General features: G+C 37.7%; 1 protein-coding gene across 2 annotated transcripts in view; it reads right to left on the bottom strand.

The window, feature by feature from the left end:
- The window catches only part of LOC141939427 (cytoplasmic protein NCK2), a 155,839-nt gene that overhangs the window by 128,482 nt on the left and 14,176 nt on the right, over nucleotides 1–13,181 (bottom strand). Inside the window, exon 4 of one of the 2 annotated variants that reach the window (XM_074859126.1) lies at nucleotides 9,226–9,495. The exons of the other annotated variant lie outside the window; for it this stretch is intronic. The gene's annotated coding sequence lies outside the window, so the exon portion shown is untranslated. The remainder of the gene's footprint in view (nucleotides 1–9,225; nucleotides 9,496–13,181) is intronic. 2 annotated transcript variants of the gene reach the window in all.

Raw genomic sequence — 13,181 nt, 5'->3', positions numbered from 1 at the left:
GTATATATTGTACAGATTCACATTATTCTATTAAGAGGAATGACACGCTTCTTACAGTCTCTCAGCTAGAAGTTTCCCCAAAAAGTCTGAGCTACTAAAAACCCTAATACTGATACCAAATTACTACCTAAACTCACTGTAATATGCAAATTTTTTAATTCCTGGCTTAAGCAGGATTTTCCATCTTGATACTTACTGATATTGACCTAATTCAAACGTTATTATGCTGAGCTGCAAACTTCCAGGGCAGTCCCTGCATGAGAAGAAAAAACCCATAAAGCAGAGTAGAGAAATCATGAATGGGAGGCCAGGAAGCCTCCCCCCAGCAAAGCTACAAACTCTGTGAGAGGACATGTAATATTGCAGTCTCAAAACCAATCAAAAACCCCACAACCAACAAAAACTCCTAAACACCTGTTTTTCAGACTGATAATTGAGCATTAAAATAAATGCAAGCCACGTCCACTCACTCTCTGCAAGCTGAAGGAAGTTCACAACAAAGGTACCATGCCACCAAAACAGCCCCAGGTTTTTTAAGCATTCCTTATTCAAAAGCAATTTGTGAAAGGTGAAGTATTCAAACTCCATTTTATCTCAACTGCCCTATTTTTTCTTTTCTATTTACAATAGGAACTCACAGCTTTTCTAATTTTACATATTTAAGTATTTATTACCTGGCTACATAGACACATATATAAATATCCCTAAAGCCCACACAGAGGAAGCAACAAAGTCTTAATTTATGCTTAGGACAGCTCTAAGTACATCAAGAACCCTTACAAATGTATGCTGAAAGACCTGAATAACCAATTATAATTGCAGACAGGTAAGCAGAAACAGAACTATACCTACCAAGGCTGTTCTTAAACTTTGTCTCACCGTATCTTTAATGAAAGGAAAGGATTGGACTTCAACCTTACGTAGTGCTTAACTAAGCAAGTTTCTCAGGCCATGGTTTGAACACAAGGTAATTATTTTGGTTTCCTTACTGGGATACCTTATTATTCAAATTACAGATCTGATTTTTAGAAACATCTTCGCATTTATAGATAACTCTCTTCAGCGCTTCATAAAGCTGTATTTTGTACATATAGTTTTATAATTTGTTCCAGTGGAACCTCAGCCTTTTTCTGATTGATACATTTAATATTTTTTTAATAAAAAACTGCACATTGACAGTCTTTTCCATTAAGTAAAATCAGCTCAAAATCTTTGAGGACCTGAGTGGTTAACAACTCATCAGCCCAAGCAGCTCCTTCATAAATCTGTTCTTCCTATTGCATCTTCGCCATAAAATGTTTTACATAAAGACATATACGACCCACCAAATCACACTAGTTCTTCCAAATCCCTCTACTAGAGTCAGAGCTTTTATTTCTATTCTTGTGGATTGCAGGGCTGTGAAAGATGACTACAAACAGCATATTAATATACTCTTTACAGTAATCTGGTAATCTGCACATGCAAATTATGAAAATGCACACCTCCACTGGAAAAAGGCATTCACAGATGCCTTTCGGAGAATTGAAAACCACAGATTCCGATGAATTAGCTACCACGGAAGGATGCAACACTAACTCACTATCAGAGAAACACTAAGCAGAGACTCCTGGTTACCACTCTTGGCTAGGGAGACAAATGTTTAAAATAAGCAAATAAATCTCACATCTACAAAGTTAGAGAAGCTTTGCTTTGGGGTGACATGTAATAGAAAATGTACTGTAACAGGGGCTCCAGAGACACTACAGATCACTGATACAGTAGAGTTAAGTAAGGCAGACCTAGCCCACTGGCAATTCACAGTTAAAGGCTGACTGCAACCCTTATTAGAGCTCCTGTTCTGGAAAATTATTCATTCTTTCCTAGTCCAAAGAAAATCTCTCCTATGTGTACATTCAACACAGCACTGTCTGAATTTGAAATAGTAGCACCACTACTGTTTCAGTGCTAAAATATATGGATAAGGTGCTGTTAAGAGGTCAGTGGTTGTCTCTGAAACCACTAGGCAGATACAAGGAACTGGATGAAATGCACAGAGCAGATCCTGACCAATGTCTTCAAGGAAAACATTGTCAGAAACTTCTTGATAACTCTCAAACTGCAAAGTGGCAACTTGATACACTATGCTGATGGAACAAGGCCTGGTCTGGGCACTCCCCACCTGCTGTAAAAGCTGACAATGCCAACAGCTGCAGTCACCACTCCCTGCACCTAAGCCTGTTTGCTGAGGGTGTCTGGGTTTTACCCTTCCTCCAGGTGCGCAGCCACCAGGTATACAATGATGCTGCAGGCATTACTGTCCAAGTAGAGTATCTTTTTCTGAAGAGTATGAAAGCTCTGCCCTATTCTGTTCAGGCAAACTGCATCTGAAGTGCTGTCAGCATAAACGAGAGCTGTTTCACTTTGAAGGGATGGCAGAAAGAAATCTATAATGACTTCAGCTGAGGGAGCAAGTTGAAGAAATCTCTCTCCACCACCACCAGCAGAAAGACTAGAAAGATTTATTGTTTACTCAAGCTCAGTATTTCATTCACAATGTTGAAAAGGATAGGGCTGCAGAATTCATATAAACAGACATTAAACTGGAACCCATTAGTATAATTGAGGGAGGGGAGAAAAAACAAAGACCACAACACAAAATCCCTTACTAAAACTAGAATATACTCAAATAGTACCTGGGGTACTACAGCAGTAATGCACCGATGAAAATTATCTTCCTTGGGAGAGGCAAGACCTTTTTGTCCCAATATATTTGTATATCAAAGACTGGGAAAAACTGGCATTCCAGATTTAAAGTTTTTGAGTCTCCCCTGATGACCCGATTCAAGAAAAACAAAAAACTTCACATGGTTCAGGTACAAAACTACCATAACTAGGGGGGTTCACAACTAAGAGCCAATGGTAAGTGGAAGACAAACACTTGGAACTTAGAAGTGGCTTTGGTTCCTACGTGACTTGGTTGGTGGTACATGCTAGTCAGTGGTGTGAGGTACCATGACCATCCTCTTTGAACATGGCAGAATGGCAGTCCCCAAAGTCAGCGCCTTCAATGTGCAGGTCAAAACAAAACTGCTAGGATCCTCGGATCCACAAAAAGGAACCAATGCCTGAGTTGCTGGGATCGCTACTTCCTAAGAACACGGTCCCGCCAAACACCTGCTTTTTCTTCCAAGTCAATCATCAGAAACTGCTTAAGCAGTTTTTGCCTGAGCTGCCCCAGAAACTCTGCTTTACGTCGACAATAAGAAGAGAAATGTTAACACAGCTTTGGTTCCACCACAGCATACAACAGCCCTAGCCCCAGGCACTGCTATTATTGCTGTTTGAAAGATAACTAGATATTACAAAATCTCGTAATACCCAAATAAAATTTGGCAACAGCCTACCTTCTGAGGTTTTCAGCACTGATTTTCTCCCTTTCATGTCTTGTACACATTTGATGGTGTCTTATTCTACTCCTTTTAATCACACCAATTCAGTGGCAGACTACAAATGAAAATGTAATAGAAACATTGCAGGCCCTGTAACAATAGTCAAAACAAAGATTTCCTATGGCAGCTGTCAAATTAATGACATCTCCAAACCTATCTAAATACAGTATCTGGGCAGAAATCCAATTATGTCAATTCTGTCTGAATACCCCAAAAGAGAGTCCTACTGGGGTTAGAAGTGGAAATAATTTTAAGCACAGATTAGCTACATAAGCAGCTCCACACTTGAAACCAGAACAAGGGAACAAAAACCTCAAGGCATGACATTTATCTGGACACAAGGGAGAGGGAAAAAAGAACTGTTAGACATCTGGCAAAAGGTCAAAGCCAATTACCTTGTCCAAATTTGCCCCCCAAGATAATAGCTTCCAGGTTCACTTCTTCGAAAAAAAACACGTATTGACTCCAGTAATTAAAAAGATTTCTGTTAACCTCTACATCCTTCATTACCACTTTGGCTTTTCCAAAACTTCTTTTTCCCAACAAAATACTAACAGTAGTAGTAGAATGTGCCAACTTCCCAGAAGCATGAACTAAATTTATCTAAAACTTACATAAAAGAAAACAATATTCTCTCACATTTAAATATTAGGCAGCCGTGACAAATGGTATTCAGGGCTTTTAATTCAATAATATGATTTCTTGCTGCTTTCCTTAAACCATTGTAACCGTTGATTTCCATTTTGCCTTGGAAGTGTCTGTTACTGCTTAATTATGTGGCAAATTCAGTTTTCTGAACCTTGTCACAGGATTCTGTTTATTTGTGGTTTTAAAACAGACAGCGATCAAGGTGGGGGAAAAATAGCCTTTTAATTCAGCAAAGAAAAAAAATACAAGGATTTTTGTTTTCTTTCTTTGCAGGCATATTAAAATAACTGCTTTTAAAACCACAGATAAATATAAGTTTATCTGATTTTTAAGTGAAACTATCCAAGAGACTACTATGAAACTAAAGAAAAGACTGCATGTGCCAAATAACTGAAGCAATATATAATGGTTAGTACCAATGGTTAGTACAATATATTGTAATGAGAAACCTTTGTCTCTATTATGAATAGATAAATAAACCTTTAAATAAGTGTAAGTGAATGATGATGAAAAATAGCAGACTTTGATTTAGACAAAGTTTCTAACCCTGATCTGTCTGTATACTGAACACTTTCAAAGGTAAGGACAGAACTCACTGTACATACATTGCAAGTCCTTCTGCTATCAACACGATATCAAATTCAGGAGAGAGTGAAGCATTCATTATGAATGGGCCTATATTTAGAACTGCACATTCCAGGCTGTGCTTCTTATACCAAGACTCACACAGAGGTGGGGAATTCTTTTTTGTTGCTGTTGGGTTATTGTTTTTTTTTTTTCCTGAGCACAGTCATTAGGGATATTCAGAAAAGCCTGAAAATATGAAGCTTCTTTGGTCAAAATCTGGTAAGTTCTAGAGCATGCAGCTAATTCAAAAAGAAATTCAAAGAAATGGGTAATACACAAATGCAGGGTTGTACTCCACAACTCCAGATAGCCTTAATTCAAAGCAGCGCCAATGAAGACCAGCTACCATCTTCACCCACTCAGGGCATTTAATATCAAAATAATTTTTAGAGGCACGCACAGAGATCCCTTTGCAATCCAGCAATTTTGCAAATTACCAGTTTGGACCAAATTTAAATCAGTAACTCATGTTACTGTTAAAGCATAACTTAAAATATCAGACACAATAATTTTAACTAACCTTAATAATATACTTCACTGTATTTCCTTACAATGAAAAAATACAGAGTTTATTTAAAATAGCTTCCAATTGAACCATGTAGCCAATCAGGTTGTTGGAAACATTTTGGCAAATACTAAAACAAAATTCTTCAGCTTCAAATTTTATTTTTTTTTTTTTAAGAATATATGCAAGGAACCCATTTGTTGCTAGTTCTTTATTACAAGAGATTTCATTTTTGCATTTGCTCTCTAGAACACGCCAATCTCAGTACCATGAATCCTCTTTTGTGTCACACAGGCACTGCAAATCCAATTACTACTCTATTAGGTCTCATTTAAATCCCATACGGTATGACAATAAACTGAACAAAATGAGCACCAGCACGTTTTTCAACCATCTTTACAGTATGACATAGATGGCAATCACAGCTTAATAAAATTTCATTTACAAGGAAGGTAGCTCGAGTTTTCTCTTTCTTTGTCAGGCATTCCAGGGAGACTTGGAAAACACCGCTTTGTATCACCCTCCCTTGAAGAAGCCAGTTGGCCATCGCTACCTCATGCTTCTCAAATGCCCGAGCCTTCTGCTTGTGGCACGGAAGTTTGCCCTGGTGCTCAATGCTTAAAACACATGCAGAGCCTACCAACCAACAACCTCAACATTTACTCCAAAGGTGTCGTGGTTTCTTTTTTTAATTTCCCCAAGATTTCCTGGGTAAGGAACCCTTTGACCCAGGGTAACATCCAGTTGGGAAGCAGGGAAGGGGGAGCAAAACAAAACCCCACCAGTCTGAAGGGTACTGAAAAGGTGATGGTATTTTTAAGTAAGCTCTTATCCTATCTGGATGTAAAAAACTATAATTGCTAAATATTGCAATGTAAATCTGCACAACTTTCAGAAGCTCTGAATAGTTCATCACTTCAGTGCAGTAAATTTAAGGATATATTATAATCATGTGCCCCTCTACCTTCATTACAGTATTTCCCAAACTTGTGTCACTACCCAGCGACTACTGTTTATAGATGTCCAGGTCTGCCCTTTCTTCTGGGAATGCAAAAAAACACCAACAAACAAAAAAATCCCTCATTTGTAGTAAGCAGTCACCACAGTCAAAGTTCTCTCAGAAGGATGCATAAGAGCTTTGTTGAACGGTGGTTTCTTAATAGCTGACCTGACTAAATCATCTTCATCATGCAGACTAGAAATCAAAATGTCATGCTGATGTTTAAACATATGATCTGCTGTTAAAAAACAAAAGCCAGGAAAACATATGCTGCCCACTTTCAAACGTATTCCCCAGAAACTTTGTTGCTAGGACAGAAAGGTTCAACGTTTCAAGAACAGACTTTTAAAATATTTCAGTCATTCCATTACACAATTTTAGTTATAGTTTTATTACATTTTGTCCTTTACATGCCTACCACCAGTAGTCAGTAAAACCATGAGAAACAGGTAAGTTCCAGGTTGACCGAGACAGGATGCTGATAGGGAAAGGGAGGGTAATTAAGTAATTTCAAGGTTTGTGTTCCAATTCTGCAATTAGCATGGGAAGATTTGGGCCAGAGCTTTCTCTGTGAGAAGGAGATTATAAAGACAGCAACATTATTGATTTTTTTTTCTTTTTGCTAAAAAAGGAAACAAAAGGCAAAGACATTTTTCCATGTATATTACTCAATCACATGACCTTTTCCAATGCATTTCCATGGGTTTTTCCTGCATGTTCCTTAAAATGCCTTCCCCACTGCTTCACCTACCTTGTGCTCCAAATTAAGTCCTTTCCATTTATCTCATCCTTTATCTAAAATTATGGGCAGGCCCCATTAGAGAACAACAAAAGCCAAAGACCACAGACCCTGAATTAACTCTGCCTGTAACTTTGAGCAATATAACAGACCTTAAGGAACATAAGCTTCATTTACAAATATATGAAATGCCAGATTCACGATACAAATGTCTTTGCCTGAAAATGAAGCTAAGATCTTCATTTTTAAAGCTAATAAAGAACTGAAAACAATAAGTTGTACTTGTATACTTAAATAATTTTGAAAATGGTTTACTTTCAAGGAGGCAGAACAATTTCCCTCCTTTCTACAGAATTTTAATTATATTTACTTTCACTGTATTTTACCAGTCTTTTCAGTAGGCTATGATGGCAAATACAGATCCTATAACAAGAACTTATGCTCTAGGGAAGTTATACCTCTCAAGCTGCAAAAGAGCACAAACATCCCACATGCACACAAAGCCTATTGCCATGAAATGTAAGAGTAACAGTCCCAGAAACCCACTGTCAATTGATAAGGCATACACACAATTTTTCTTCGAAAAATCAGTTATAGTAACCTTCCATTTAAATCAGTGATATCACAGATGCCGTGAGTGCTTTCTTCTTGACAAATATAAAGTAACAGTTCCCAGTAAAAATCAAGAATTTTCAAAACTAGAGCCTAAATACAGACTACAAACATATCAAGTGCTTAAATTATAGCTACTGTATTTTCAGAAGCACTAGGTACCTTAAGAAAGCAGTGCAACAAGTTTCAAGTTCTTAGCACATTTGACATATGGCAGCAAAAAAATTATAAAAAAAAAAAATTAAAAATCAGTCCAGGAACAGACATCCTGTGAGAACAGGATTCAGAATTCTGGTGATGGTCCAACAGTCAGAAATAAACATACCACAGTGAAGCAATACCAAGGACAAAAAGCATGATGTACCATCTAGTACTAGTTCTGCCCCCTTATGGGGTACATCATTGATTCCTTTGACAAAAAATGACTCTCACATTACATTTTACTAACTTGTAACTTTACATGTGCAAACTTACTTCTTCAACTAGAATTACCTTACCCTTCCTGCTGATGTCGGGCATCAATAATCTCAAGAAGAGTCAATCAATATTCAGCATTTCAAAATATACATGGAAAAAAGCAACTCAGGCCTACTTATTTTTATTAGAGACAGATCACTACATCACTTTGTGAGATGCAAAGGAAACAGAGGACAGGGCAAAAAGCAACCCTCCAGAGTGCACACTCACCAGAATTCCCTAGCATGGGTTTCTATGCCCATTATTGATCAGTAATGAAGTTTTGAAGAAGATAGTGTTGCACTTATAAACTGTAAAGTTAAACATTACACAATTTGCATAACTTATGTTTCAGAAGCCAGTTTTAGCTTTGCCACCTAAAAAAGCTGCCTGGCTTCACCACAGAAACATGACTCCTCTTTTCTGCAGAATACAACTTGATGGGAGCTTCAAATGAGCACATTGGGTCTGAGAACGAAACTCAAAGCTTTCACAGAGTGAAAACACCTCCTGTTTGAATAAAGCTTCAGATTACTGAAGGAAGGATCACCTCAAAGAAGGGCGATATTGTTTCTTCTTCCAGCCTTTTAATATACCCCCAGGCAAAAAACTTCTCTTTCCTATCAGTACTCTCCCCAGAGTGGAGGCAGGAGGACTGCCCGGACCTGCTACTTGAAGAAGAGTTATGCTGGCAAGCAGAAGAGTAAGTAAATCAACATAAACACCAGCTTTAAAAAGTTCTTGGCACACGTTACTGAGTCAAATTTACAATGTCAAATTAAAGAATGAGCCATCAGACTAATACATACACATCCGCAAACTTTGAAGCTATCTTGTATACCTATACAAACGCTTTACTGAAAAACGAAATAAGACTGTGGGGTCCTCAAAAATCAACCACAGGACTTCTGTAATTCTCAGCAGGGCAGGATTTCTACTACAACTCTAAAGATCGACTCAGGCTAATTGCCACCAAATGTTACCGAACAATTCTTCACTAAAAGAAAACCCAACCCAAAACAAAACAAAAAACCCCCAGTCATCTATGGTTACAAAGAAAATTTGCAGAACTAAGGGCAGCATGAGTTCTGCTGCAGGTCTACAGAGCTTCTCCAAAGAGTACCAACATGTAAACAAAAGTACAAATCTACCTGGGATATATCCTGGTTGCTAGATCATGCTATCACATCTTCATTACTGCCATTACCTGCAATATCTAGATTAAAGCTTGGATGGGCATGCAATCACGACTTGATTTTATCGTAGAGAGATCTGCCAAACTGCTCCTCACTGGTGTCTTCAAAACGAGAGCTTGGATAGCAGATGTAGTCTTTTAGTAAGTGGCTGGTAAAGACTCCATGTCTTGCATACAATACGGAGTGGGAGGCTGGTGTGATAACTCACATGAGTAGGTTGAGCGGTGCAAAAGCGGAGGAAGAAACAGGACAAGAGCAGCCAAAGCGTAAGAGGAACAACACTGAAAGAGATGCAGAAAGATTTTACGCAATTAGCAATACCCTGCACAGACAGGAGAGGAAAAATACACACAGAAGAGCTGTGCAGAGTTTAATTTTCTTAATTAAGCTGATTACAAACAATCTTTAATTGTAACAGATTTTTTTAAAGTATTTTCTGTCAAATTGATCTGAATAAGGGTTGGCTGTTAATAGCCTAGGTGCAGACATCCTTTTTGATACTCTGAAATTTCAGAGATAATACATTTAAGGAAATTTATAAACAATAAAGGAAATGCAGACCATTTACACTGAATGTACACTACCAAAAGATCTCAGGTTTCAGTTAAGGTTTTGTAATTGACAGCTCAAACTCTAATCCCGACAGATAAAATAAAATACTAATGAATTCGAGTCAGTCTTTCAGTAGGGGAAGAATTGCAGAGATTTTTGTTGTTAATTCCATTCCAAGGCAAAGACACAAGACAAAAAGGTTCAGTATACACGAATTCTTCAAATCTCTGACTACGTGTTCACTTTGTGATTTTTCAGTTTCTTTCAAGACGTGAATACACACAGCATTTCTAGAAAAAGTGGGAGAAGAGTTTTCAAATGAATATATGAAGAAAGAGGCCTAACTAACAAATCCACAATGTACTAATACTCCCCTCTTAAACTATTTCAACACCAGTTTCTATATGGATGGAAATTTGAGATGTGCATTACCATTCTGACAAAGATCACTATGCTTAAAAATTGTTTTGTGCATAAAACGGGTAAAGCCAAAGAATCTAAAATGTCTTTTATTTTATTCCTACCAAAAAAACAGAAGTTGCGTTTCAGAAACACCAAATTCTTGATCACAAATAAACATTACCTTGAGTGCATGCTTAATGCTACCTAAGGTGTTACAGAATTTCAAGAGCAAAGTACAATGTCTTCTTATTGGTGGCGGTTTTTTATACTTCAGAAGTCTTTCAGTGGAGTACAGATATGACATGAGATTCTGTATTTAAAAAAAGTTTAAATTATAAAAAAAAACCCTTTCACCTCATAAAGAAGATCATTTGAAGATGGATTTCACAAAAGAAAAGAAGAAAAGCCCATTCAGAGAGAAAGAAAGGATATAGTCTTTCTCTCCTAGAAATCTCCCTGAATTTTCAGAGTTACCCATTGCCGCCCACAAAAGAACATGCTCTCAGCATCAGGAACCCCCCCACCCTGTGTCCAGTTCACACTCCTGACCACAACCTCTAACCAGGTGGAGAGATGTCCCATGGCCTGGAGCAGGAACACCCAGACCCCAAGCACAGCTCCTGGCCCTCCTGCCTCTCGCCAGTGAGAACCACAGCTTCCTGCTTCTTCCATAAGATCCATCCTCATCAAACTGATTTATGAATTAACATAGGCTTAATGAATCTGTATTTTCCAGGAGGAAGGAAAACATCTTTCCACCAGAAGGCTGAGTGACTAAGAACATCAGAACTGTTGGTAATTATAAACACATGTAAAACTGCTGCTTTACATCACTGAATACCATCTCTTTGCCGTCACATTTTTACTACAACTGGAGTGCACAATGCACGCTTTCACTCAAGGTCACAAATGGCAATTAACTGGCACACGACAATTTGAACTGAACCATGGAGATGATCTAACATGGAGGAAACTCATAATCTTATCAAAAGCCTTCGGGTTTCATAAAAATCAAAGAAGCATAAGGGCTGTGGGTTGGAAGAGGTTATGAACAATTACTGTATCAAGGTACAACACTTTTTAAAAGAAAAATTCGGGGAAGGGATTTAGTGGAGTAACATGATTTCCCTTGTGAACTCTCTCCTATTGCTACAGGAAGACAGAATTAATTTTAACAAATTCTACCAGCTAAGCAACCACTGTGGCAATATATTAATCATTCAAATTATCTATCTCACAAGTAAGTTCTTTCCACCACTTTCTATATAAAGAAAACTTCAAAATTCATTGTCTTTGATTCTGAAGAAAATTCACAGAATTAAGTTTACATGTGTAAGTTTACATGAACACAACTAATCTTAATAAGGAACTACCTTATCACTTTGCCCTTTGCAAGGAGGAGAGGTTTTTTTCTAACCACAACCTGACACAAATTCCCAAAACATCTTTTCTGCATTTAAAAAGTTTTCACAGAGTCTCCAGGATTAAAAATAACCCTGGTACAAATATCTCCAGCAATGCTTCCTCAGCTTTTACTAACCAACAACATCTTAAGAAATCTACTCATGAAGTACAATCAATACAGAACCTTTTAAGAGACACAGCATATATAAAAGTAACAGTTCAACAATATGTAAGAATTAAGTTCAGGCATTAAAGCCTGAAAGAGACTTTTAGGCACAAAAAGGGTTGGAAATGAAGGACTGAAAATGGTCACAGAGTTGCCGGTAGCAAAAGGAGGCTCAGTATTTCTTAGCATCTCCTAGAAAAAAAACACAGCAGCACATAAACTGACAGTCCTGCTGAAATTAGTGTGTATTTTGAAACATAAATTACGTCTACACCTTGCTGCATTAGGACGGCAACTCAGAAATAAGCATGCAATCCCTCCAGCAGAATTTACTTCAAAGCTTTCCCCCTCCTCTGCTCACAGAGCTCAGCAATAGATAAAATTGAGAATGTGGTTTTCATTCATTTCTTCCAGGCACTCTAAAATTCACACATGCACCTCAGAGCGGCTTGAAATCTGGTGTGCCATATGGCAGTGCATTTGTCATTTCCAGAAATATGTTGAATATGGGTTCCAGAGATATAAAGCACCAATAAAAAAACTACCGAAGCCAACAGATTCTGCTCAAACGCCACCAATTTTGTACTATGTGCAACTGGAGAGCCTGGGCTTTGATCAGGCTTCAAAGAACCTCCTCATTTGCCCCAGAAAATAATTTGATGCCTTAGCTTGTAGAGGCTCATTTCCCTACTGTTTTGCAACTCTGTAAAGTTATTTACAATTGCCTTAAGGAAGACTGAAGTAGAAATAATACATCAACATCAATACTAGAATTATACAAACACATTGCACTTGGAGCACAAAATAAATGATTTACAAGCTGCAAAACAGTGGAGAATCAGGATCAAGAGTTTTATGGCTATTTCAGTGTGCACCAACTGAAGAAGAAATAATTCTTCCCATTCCTGGATACAAAGTTTAGTGGTCCACATTATGAAGTAACTCTCAAAAAAAAAAAAAAAAAACAAAACCAGAACAATTAGCAAACAGATTTTTTTTTTTTTTTTTTAAATCTGAAAAAGAAGTAAAGTCCTCCTGCTGGCTGAAATAATCACACAGTCTCCCAACTTGGCAAATTAGAGTGAGCTTTCAAAAAAAAAAAAAAAACAATGGCAGAGCTGCGCTAAACACCTTGCCGTTGGCAAAATGAGCAAGTCCTGTGCTGTAAGTAGAAAGCAACTAATGCATCCTTCTACTACAATTTCTACTTTCCAAAACCATTTACTTCCCACTATTTGCAATTTGTGATGAAATAATCCTTTTTCCTTTTCTAAGAAACAAAACGCAGATTAGCGAGCCACAATCAAATGACGTTACATGACCAGAACAACTTGCTTTTTTCCTTTCAAGGCTGGAATCACAGATCATGGTATTTTCCGACACAGATACAGAGAAAGAGAAACAGAGAATCCTTCACCCTTTTGCTGGCACACTCAGTTTTAC

This window comes from Strix uralensis, chromosome 2, assembly GCF_047716275.1.
Source record: "Strix uralensis isolate ZFMK-TIS-50842 chromosome 2, bStrUra1, whole genome shotgun sequence".
NCBI lineage: Eukaryota > Metazoa > Chordata > Aves > Strigiformes > Strigidae > Strix > Strix uralensis.
The sequence above is the reverse complement of the archived record's forward strand: the minus strand, read 5'-3'. Positions and strand labels throughout refer to the sequence as shown.